This window comes from Apteryx rowi, unplaced genomic scaffold (genome assembly GCF_003343035.1).
Source record: "Apteryx rowi isolate R43461 unplaced genomic scaffold, aptRow1 scaffold_403, whole genome shotgun sequence".
Lineage (NCBI taxonomy): Eukaryota > Metazoa > Chordata > Aves > Apterygiformes > Apterygidae > Apteryx > Apteryx rowi.
In genome coordinates, this window is record NW_020450562.1 from 397,370 (window position 1) to 407,167 (window position 9,798).

The window sequence follows — 9,798 nt, forward strand, 5'->3', positions numbered from 1 at the left end:
GAAGTCCAAAAAAGACACACAAAACTTGTCGCTAACAGGTTGCTTCCATGTAGAAGATCTCCCTGGGGAAGTTGGGCCCAGTTTTCTTGTTTCCTACCTTCTCTGTAAAAATTGAAGTACCCTCCAACTTGCACAGGGCTTTGATGAAGCTCTGTTCATTAGTAAAAAGGTAATGCCTTATGCTCTTAAGGTGCTCTCAAAGGTAGCGCTCTCTTATTGACACCATGTATTATCATACTGTACATCCAATTTACAATCCCATGTGGACGTTTGCAGAGGGAAGACGGTAACTTATTTTTTGCATCTCTCTCATTTTCCCTCACCTGCTTGGACTACTATTTGAGCATGTTGGCGTTTCACATGTCCATGGCCATACTGCATGCACTCTGTGTCCTTTATGATTGCCTCTGTCTAATCTCATTTCCAGGATCTCTTTCTTTTCTAACACAAAATTAGATCAGGACAGGAAATGCTTTTTTCTGTCTCAAAAATCTTTTCGTATTTCAGGGAAAAAAGTTTTCTCATGCATTGGAAAATAAAGGTCTTTGAAAGTCACTTGGAGACAGAAAAATTAGCGGGAAGACAAATGTTGGGGAGAGGGAGCATGCAGACTTTGCATAGAGAGAGCTCCACTAAAACTGGAAAACTGGGGTGTTCTCACAAAAAGTTTTGAATAAATAGATTTACCACTTCTGTGATGACAAAAATTTTAAACAAAAAATCCTAACCAGATGTACCCCAGACTCCCTTGCTCCATAGCTATGCAATACCTTCCTTTAGTTTATCCTCAGAATACCAGTGAATTTGTCTGCTTGCTCTCCCTTTCTTAAAAAAAACACAGAAAAATATTAATAATTCTGTTAAGAAAATTACTTTCAAACGTTGTCCTTTGCATATTATTTTTGTAAGGGTCAACCATAAATCAATCATCTCCATTGCTGCATTTTTTCTTTGCAGTAAAGTGGTAAAATGTGGAGTGCTTTGGAGCTAGAAATGTAATTGTCTAGACTTAAAAGTCATATCCATGACCCTCATATAGATACTTATCTCAAGATGACTATCTCTGGGCCCTTCAGAGCAATAACTGTAGCAACTGAGAATGGGAGAGAGGGAGCGTAAATGTTATGACTCATTTATTTCTAGCACATCTAATACAATTCAGAGAAACCATACTGGACATAACATAAGGGACATTGATGCACTGAAGAAGCTTTATGGTTGTTAAAATAAAATACAAACCATTAAAGCTGTTCAGATATTCTTCAGCTTCTCATCTCAGACACAGATACCAAAGATTGCAGTCTGATGTCTAGTAACTGTTTCAAAAAAAATTAAAAAGGCCATGTTGTCAGGCTGCCTGCGGTACAGGAATAAGGGAAATAACAAAGCTGAGCAAACATATTATTTTTGTGTTTTAGTTTATAATATTAACATTTGATAGTTCCTTTAGGATGTCAAACACTTTTTGCACATAAAATAGCAGTAAGTTCTTCCCTTATACAGCAAAAGGGTTTTATTTTATTCTAAAAGGTAAGCAGCGTAGCACGCACAGTGGAGTTGAAGACCAGCCATCAGGAAGCCAGGGGTGTTTGCTAAAGGAGTACCAACCTATGCCTGGAGCAAAGGAAAGGGCTGGAGGCAGAGGGGCGGCGATTTGGAGGCTGAGCAAGCAGGGATGAAGCTGCCGGGCCAGCCAGACCTGGTCACCGCAGCTGCTGTGCACAGCTTGCAGAAGGTGCTTTTTTTACAGTCAGCTGAGGAATTGGGTGTGATTTAGACTGGTGATCTGTAACACAGGTGGAGGCTCTCTTCCTCCAGAATAACATGCTTTATAAAGGACTTCAGAGCCTTAGATAAAAGGACTGTGAGACGTGCAAAGCGTGCCATACATGGTACCTTTCTAAAGGGTGACTGATAAAGCTACAGACAAAGAATCAGATGTACGCCCAACAACAAAAATTGTTCTTACAAGCTGTCGCGAGGCAAGCAAGGCTGTAAATTAGAGTCCTTCAGGAACAGGACGAATATCTTTTCAGGAGTATATGCTGAGAAATAATGGCTTTTTCTTATGCAATTTTTTTTTTATTCATGTTTATAGTGAAGAGAAGTGGTTTTCAAAGACTGCTGGACTCCTTTGGCACATCACTGCTTAAGTCTCTTGCAATGATAATGAAACCTGTCACAGCATGGAAAAAATCCCTGAAACAGGTATTATTCTTCAGTAGAAAGCTATACTGTAGTTTGAATTAGCAAGATACTCCTGAACCCTTATTTAACATGAGTTTGCCCTGACATCCCAAGAAAAGAGTTTCTTTATTTAATTGCACTGTCAGTGCTGATGCTTCCAGCTAAAACCGTTTGGAGTTAGACCTTTTAATAGAAATTGACAATTTAAATTGCCACGATAGCAGCATAAATGGTGCTTAAAGTCATTACTAACCTGATGTTGCAGTTGGCTCCAGACCAGTTTATTAAAGCAGAGGAAAAGCAGAGGGAGTAGGGGAAGAGGAAATTAAGTGGTGAATCATTAATTCCTTTGGTACTCGCTATCACAGCGTTAGCTGTGAGGAGCGAATTTGCCTGTACCATGGAGACAGCACCTAATTGCATCCTCGCTTTGCATTAACTAACATCCCTCGCTAGTGAAGCGGCACCATGGATTTATGCTGATTTGTGCCCGAGCCACCAGTGACATTTCCATGGTGTCGCTTGCTGAGAGCCTGAGCGAGAGGTTTGTGGGGAGGTCCGTCGCCCTTCCCTGCCGGCGTGGGAGCACATCTTTAATTCTTGGGAACCAAAGCAGCTGTTGCCTGTAGGGGCCACTGCTCACGCCGCTTCCCTGAGGGGTGATTACCTCCGCAGGGAAACCCTCGCCTCTGTGACTGTTGAAATATTATCCATAAAAATAATACATATTTCTGCTGCCGACACACGGTGCGGCCCTTTCCAAGCAAGCGGCCCAAGCCTGGTCGCTTCGTGCCAGTAACCCCACTGATTTCAATGAAATCATTTGCTGCGAGGCAGGTTTGGCCCTCGGTCCCCGGCGCGCGGCTGTCCCTGGCTCCCCAAGGAGCGTGCGGTAGGGACGTGCCCCTCCTGGAGCAAACTGGGCGCCCAAACCCGCCTCCCTCCAGGGCCCTGTTGCAGAGGCACGCCGCTGCCCGGGACCCCGGCGCCGCGGGGACCTGCCTGGCCTTATCCCCTGTTGCCACCTAGCGACCAGGGCTCCCGGCCTCGGCCGCCCGCGGCCCCCCCGGGGGTCCTGGTCCCCTTGGGGGTCCCGCAGCGGGCACCAGCCCTGCGCCCCTGCCGCGAGGGCTCGGGACACCTGGCGCTCAGCCCACAGCGACCACACAGAGCGACCCCTGAGCTGCAGCGGCAAGTCACTGCGCTGAGGCCAGCCTTGTTTCTGGGGAGGCGTGTGGACCCCCGCCAGGCCCTGGTGCAACAGGCCGCCTGAGGATGGGCAGCGGGTCTGCTTGCAGAGAGCCAGCGGAGAACCAGCAAAGTGATGGCCTGGAGCAGTCTTTGGGGGGATCCAAGTGCAGGGGACACGTGTGCAGGGAGCCCTGGGGGCATGGAAAGCCCTGGCCAGGGGGCTGCACACACGTATGAGTTTGCAGACAGAAGGGTTTGTACCTAAAACCGGCTGGTGTGTTGTGAGAGCTGGCGGTGGGGCTTGCTACCCTGGGTTTGTGAGCGCCAAATCCGGTGATGTGAGCGTTTGTAGGTGACCAGGGCCACGTGGGGTCTTTGGGACTTCCACTATATGTATCTTCTATTTTGCCATGAATTTTCTGCAGTGCTTGCTCCTAGCCTAAGAGCAGTGAGTGCCTGGCGCTTCTTCCCAGAGCTGTTACATTAGTACATCTCCTGTGCCTGGCGGGCACTTCTCCACGTACCACGGTATTGCAGAAGAGGGCAGCACCTTCTGCAGCTGCTGATTCACACTGATTTCTAACTGGGTTTGGTCCATTTGTGAGTCGCTGCAGGCCCAAAGGTGAGGGGCTTAGGAGAAGTTAGGACTGTTTTGCTACCCCAGTATCTCAGGGCCACCTTTCCAAGGGCTGCAGCGCAAGGTGGCAGGGGCAGGGCCGTGGCGGGGCTGGAGCCAGCACTGCTGCAGCACCGTGGGGCAGGGACCGATGGCCCTGGGCTGGTCTGAGATGGGGCTGGGGCTGGGTGGCTGGAGGCCTCCTTCACTCAGGTGTACCACCAAGGCAGAACGGTGGAGGATGGCTGGGGACGGACAAACGCAGCGACCCACGCAGCAGGATCTTTGCTGTCATCCTGAACTGACCTGACCCACAAGAAATCCACCACGCAAAGGCAGCATCTCCCACTTCATGCTGATTGACACTGCTCCACGGGGGTTCATCATAGTGACTGCAGCCTTTTGAAATCAAGAGGGCTTGGGCTGGCCAAAGTAATGCTCTTAAAGCAATGTGCCCCTCCTCTCTGGCCATGCTTTACTGCAATAGCACCGCACTAACGGAGCAGTGGTCCTTCACACGAGCTTGAGCTCATTCAAATCTTTCGAAGGAGCTGTTTCCGAGGGACGGTTTGCTTGAGACCAGGGCTTGAGGGTTTGCTCCAGACAAAACTGCACAAGCACAAGTTTCTCTCCTACAGGCAGCAGCCTCTTCTGGGCAGAGTCACTTTGCACTTGCTGCTGCCGGTCCCGTTAAAAGGATCACCGATTTAAGGCTCTCAAGCCTCTTAGTGCTAACAGGCTAAGTATGGTCAGGTCTGATGAGGATTCGGATACAAGAATTTACTTAATCCTGTGACGGGGAAGAAAAATCCCACCTGCCGGAGGCACCGTACTTGCCAGCAGGCAGCAGCCTTGCGCCTTGCCGTGCTGCACCGGCCCCTTTGTCAGGGGCAGCAAGGACAGCGGCGACAGCCGCGCACTGCAGGCGGGCTGAGGGCTCCGACACCAACAGGAGTTAACACCAGCGTGTTGCCCCCACCGGGAGCTACCCCGGGCGCCGAGGGATGCGGGGCTAAAGCCGCCCTGTCATCCCCCAGGCGCTCTCCTGCCTACCTGGGATGGTCCCACACTTACTGCTGGCTGGTGGGGAGCCTTTCCAGAGGCACCCTGCTCTGCGGAGGGACACTGGAAAACACTGACGTGGGTTTAGAGTGGGCACCGCGTCCCCAGCACCAAGCCTTCTTCTCTACAGGTTCTCTTCTGTTGAGCCGCCCTGCTTGTTCATGTAGGCACAGCCTTATGGGAGTAGTGATATCTTACCAGGCACTTGCACAGCAGCTTGGTGTTTGTTCTTCCAAAAAAAAAAAGAAAAAAGGAAAAAAACTCTATTTTTAGGTACCTGAAACTCAATTCTAACAGGCACCTATCGAATCCAAAACTGCAAGTCAAGATCGAGTTCATATAGCTTTCTTTCAAATTAACCATGTGACATGCTAAACAGACATTATTTGCCAAAAATTTTTTTACCTCTCAAAGACTGATGGATTTCATGGGAGTGTGTGTGTTTTAAGGGACATCGTTCATCCTCTCCCATTTGAGTTTATTTAAATGGTGGCGGCAGGTCAAGTCGTTCCCCTCGCTGGAGTGCCAGGCATGTTTCTTCAACTACAGGGGTTTTCTCCTCCCTGGGAACGTGTCTTCCACACTGGGAAACGCAACGCGCCTGGTGCTTGATTGCTGATTTCCCCTTCCCCACCACCGTCCCCATGTCTCCCCGCGCCAGGAAGGAAATTTCTTCCTTGCCAGTCCTTTCTGTAACTTCCCCTGCAAGTGGCTGAGCAGGTAATGCTGCCGCATTTAGCCTGTCCGCAGCTCCTTTCAGGAGCTTCCCGCTGCGAGGAGAAATAGCTAGCGAAAGAAAGGAGCCGCTGTTCAACGTTTTTTTTTCACTTTCTGGACTCGTACCAGGGATTCTCCTACCTGCCCTTGGGCGCCAAGCAGCTTCTGCCCCGGTTTGGGCTTTCACCTTCGGGTCGCAGAGAAACCCCACCACCGAGCTGCGGGAGTGCAGGTGCTTGCTGGGCTGTGGTGCTCCACTGGGTGCGCGGCTTCCCGGGTGCTGGGCCTGCATGTGGGAAGCTGCTGAACTTGGAGGGTAGCCCCAAGCCCGGGAACTACTCTGAAACCCGGAGGAAAAGGGTTGCTCTTGACCACACATACCATCATTATACTGTAATGACAAAATATATTAAATTTATGAAATTTCGTTATAAATTATAGATTAATTTCCTCAATTGGGAATACATCATTTCTTTACTCTTAGATCTCTCCGGTTCTGCCAACCATTTGAGCTGCTAAAGAGCCCAACTCCCGTCCCTGTGAGTGCTTGTTAGTTGTGCACCATCGTTTTGAATAGATCCAGCGCTCAGATTCCTTGTTTTCCTGGGCCGCGTCAGACATGTGCATCCCTGTTTTCTTAACGTTGCCTTTACATATCAGCTTTGATAAAATTCTTCTTGACTCATGCCAGTGTGAGATTGAAATCCGGTCTGTGGTATCTCCGTTCTCACACATCACACCAGCGTCATCGCCTCTTTCTGCGTGTATTTTTTTCAGAGCATGCGTCTTGTCCGCTGGGTGCAGCCAGAAAACCCCATGGGAGGGTGCTGCTGCCGAGTGTCCCTTGCAGCGTGGTGGCACCACAGCGCTCGGTGAGGGTCCCCACGGGGCCTGCATGGTACTGGCAATCCCTGCACACGATGGGCTGCCCTGGACCTCCCCAAATGCCTTCTGGTGCCCCATTTTTTAATGTTTCAATCAGAAACCTAATTCCAAGCACCGGTCCCCTCCCCAGCAGACTGGAGGACACTCGGCAACGCACCTCAGCCCCTGGCCGGCACGGGGCACTCGGGCAGCTCCGGGCATTGAGGCAGAAAAGCCATCCCTCGAGCAAGGGGGTGAGGCCACCGCAGCGGGAGGCCTGCCCAAAAAGGCACCTTTTCCGTGGCACGGAGCAGGGAGGGGGCTCTGCGCAGACAGCTCTGAGCGCAGGATGCCGCCAGAGGAGGTGCCGGCATGGGCAAGGGTGGCCACCGGGTGCCTAGGCTTCGGCGCCAGGACGGTCCAGCCAGCCACTGCTGTGCTACCAAGCGAGGCACTTCGCTTGCATCTATAACATAGGATGTATTTCTTTGTGATTACCTCTTTCTCTGTCCCCTTTACGTTGTTTACTTATTCCTGAGGCCACTAATTCTTTATTCCGTTACTCTTGATTCCCGTTTTGCCTGAACTCGTGACAAGATGGTTCACCAAGCATTGTCTTCGATACAATGGTAACGCTTTTCCAAATTCATGGAGTTTCTTTGGGATTCCAACAAATATTACAAATCCCTATAGGCTACGTGGCCTCTCAACCCTTTCATGTACAAGGTATTTGTGCTCGCAGTTTTTAAAATGCTTATCACTTACAGAAATTAATCGCATTCTTGATTACCTCTGGTCTGGAAAAAACATCCCCAGCTTCATTTGATACAAAATGCTTCTCCTTTTAGAAAAGAAAAAAAAATATTGAAACTTTTGCCTTTTCTGAATCCTCACTTAAAAAAACCAACTGCCCCCAAATTTCTCCACCTGGCAATAAGTTTATAGCCTGTCTGCGTTTTCTGAAATTAAGAACAACAGCTAATTCTTTGCTCCTGACCACTTTATTGACCTGTGTATCAGCTTCCAGCCACTCCTTGATCAGTTTTCTACCTAACTGTTAACATATTAATTGCTACTTGGCTGTGTTTCCTATTATGTATTATTTAATTTTAATAACTACCTTCAATAAACCAGTGGACCACAGTGAGCTGTTAGCCAGCTTCTTATTTCCCTAATTAGTGGGAGAGCTTTTTGGCTCACAAATAAGGCTTTCAAAGAACTCTTAAATTGGCATCCACGCTTTTCCATCTCGCCACACTCAGTGCCTGCCTTTGCTACCATGGATTAATCAGGGAGACATCCCCCAAGCGGAGCTGCAGGCACCTGAGTGACTTGGAAATACTTCAGTAGTGGCAGAGAAGCAGCGAGGGTTTCACAGCTGAGTAAATCCAACAGGAGGGGAGAATTCACTAGTCGACATGAGTGAGAATGGCTGATCCCTGTTCCTGTCTTCTAACAGCAGCCAGAAATAGATTTATTTATTCTCCAGTGCCCAGCGTAACTCTGACTCAACATGCAATTTTGAGATGACCGGCTGAGGACCACCAGGTAGATGGCAAAAACAAGGAAACAAAACACACCAAAGCAGCTTGCTGGCGGCTTGCAGCGACAGCTTCTTATTACGAATAGTTGCCCAACGCGCGTCTCACTGCATCGTGAACTGAGATTAGGAGCGAACAAGTACACGTTTCCTACAGGTGTCATGCTGGCGCAAACCAATTGGCCTAAGTATGCTGAAGACATCTGGGACAGCAGACACAGCACCTCCACATCTCACCTCCTCGCTTCTCAGACATCAGCGGGGCAGCAACACCCAAGAGCAGCTCTGCGACAAGGTTAATGGGGGAATGGGTTGACGTTCGGTACTACTAAAGTGGTGTGACCTGCTCTGGATGCACCGCTGCCAGCCAAGTTCCCACAGGCACTGTGCAACTACCTAGGCTGAAGCCTCACTAGAGCAGCGGGAGAAGCCGGTTCACCRTCCATAACCCCATCTGGGGCGCCGTGAGGGACCCCGCACGGAGACCCAGTGAGAGCCTGCCTCTGTGGCTCCTCGCGCGAGGTGCCCAGCGTGGCCGAAGCGGGGCGAGCACCTGCGAGCGGCCAGCCCCGAGGCTCCCGGCGGGGCTTGCCCGCCCACCCGCCAGCCGAGCAGGCTCGAGGAAAGGTGCTTTATTCGATTAGTTCCAGCGACACCTTATTTGACTCTGGATTTCTTTTTTGGTCAGTGTAGTAGCACTTAGTAGGTAACCACATCTTGCTGAAAAAGATTAAGGCGTTATAAAAAGTTTAACAGACATTCATCCTTTAATAGAAAAGCAGACATTTGAATGGATTTCGAAGAGCTGTCATCTATGCTGAAGTAAATCCCATCTTTCACTGTTGTCGACTTATTAGTAAATTTGTTTCACCAAACAAAGGATTTAATCACTTGTATCCTAGTACTGTACAAAATGAGCTGAAAAATGGGAAGTAGAAAAATGAGCTAAAGTGCATTAAAGATGAATGTATCCCTAAGAACAACACTTAATCTCAGTACTGGCATCAAATAGACTAAACGTTCATTAACAGGAAAATATTTTGATTTTTATTTTTTCACGTTATTATCAAGTACACAATTACAATAATGTCACACATCCCTATATGATTCTATGTATTTTGTTTTTTCTTTTGTCTTTTTTACAAAGTGTACAGAGGGCAGGACGTATACAATATTTAACAGGGTATTTTCTACAGAACAATAATTTATATTATGTCCTTGTAAAAATCTGTACCTTTTTTAAAACATTAAACTGAAACATCCATTTTATAGCATTTGCTAATCAAATTATTTAAGAATTAAAACTAACTGTAACTAATGTCAGTACATTAACAATAACTATAATTTCATTTTCTCTTTATACAGACAAATACATTTTACAAAATCCACTTGACCAAACCCTTAATTATTAAAAAAAAAGTTTCAACATTGTACTAAAAAAAAAAAAAAAAAAAAGGGATGTGTATGATTCCAGGCTATGCAAGAGGAAGAAAATGTGTAAAATTGTGTTCTTTGTCTTTCAGCTTATTTAAAAAAATAAAGTTCAAAATGGCTAACATCCTCAGCAATATTATGGGGATCTATGCAAATTTGGTACATTTCTAGGTTTCCAGTTACAAAA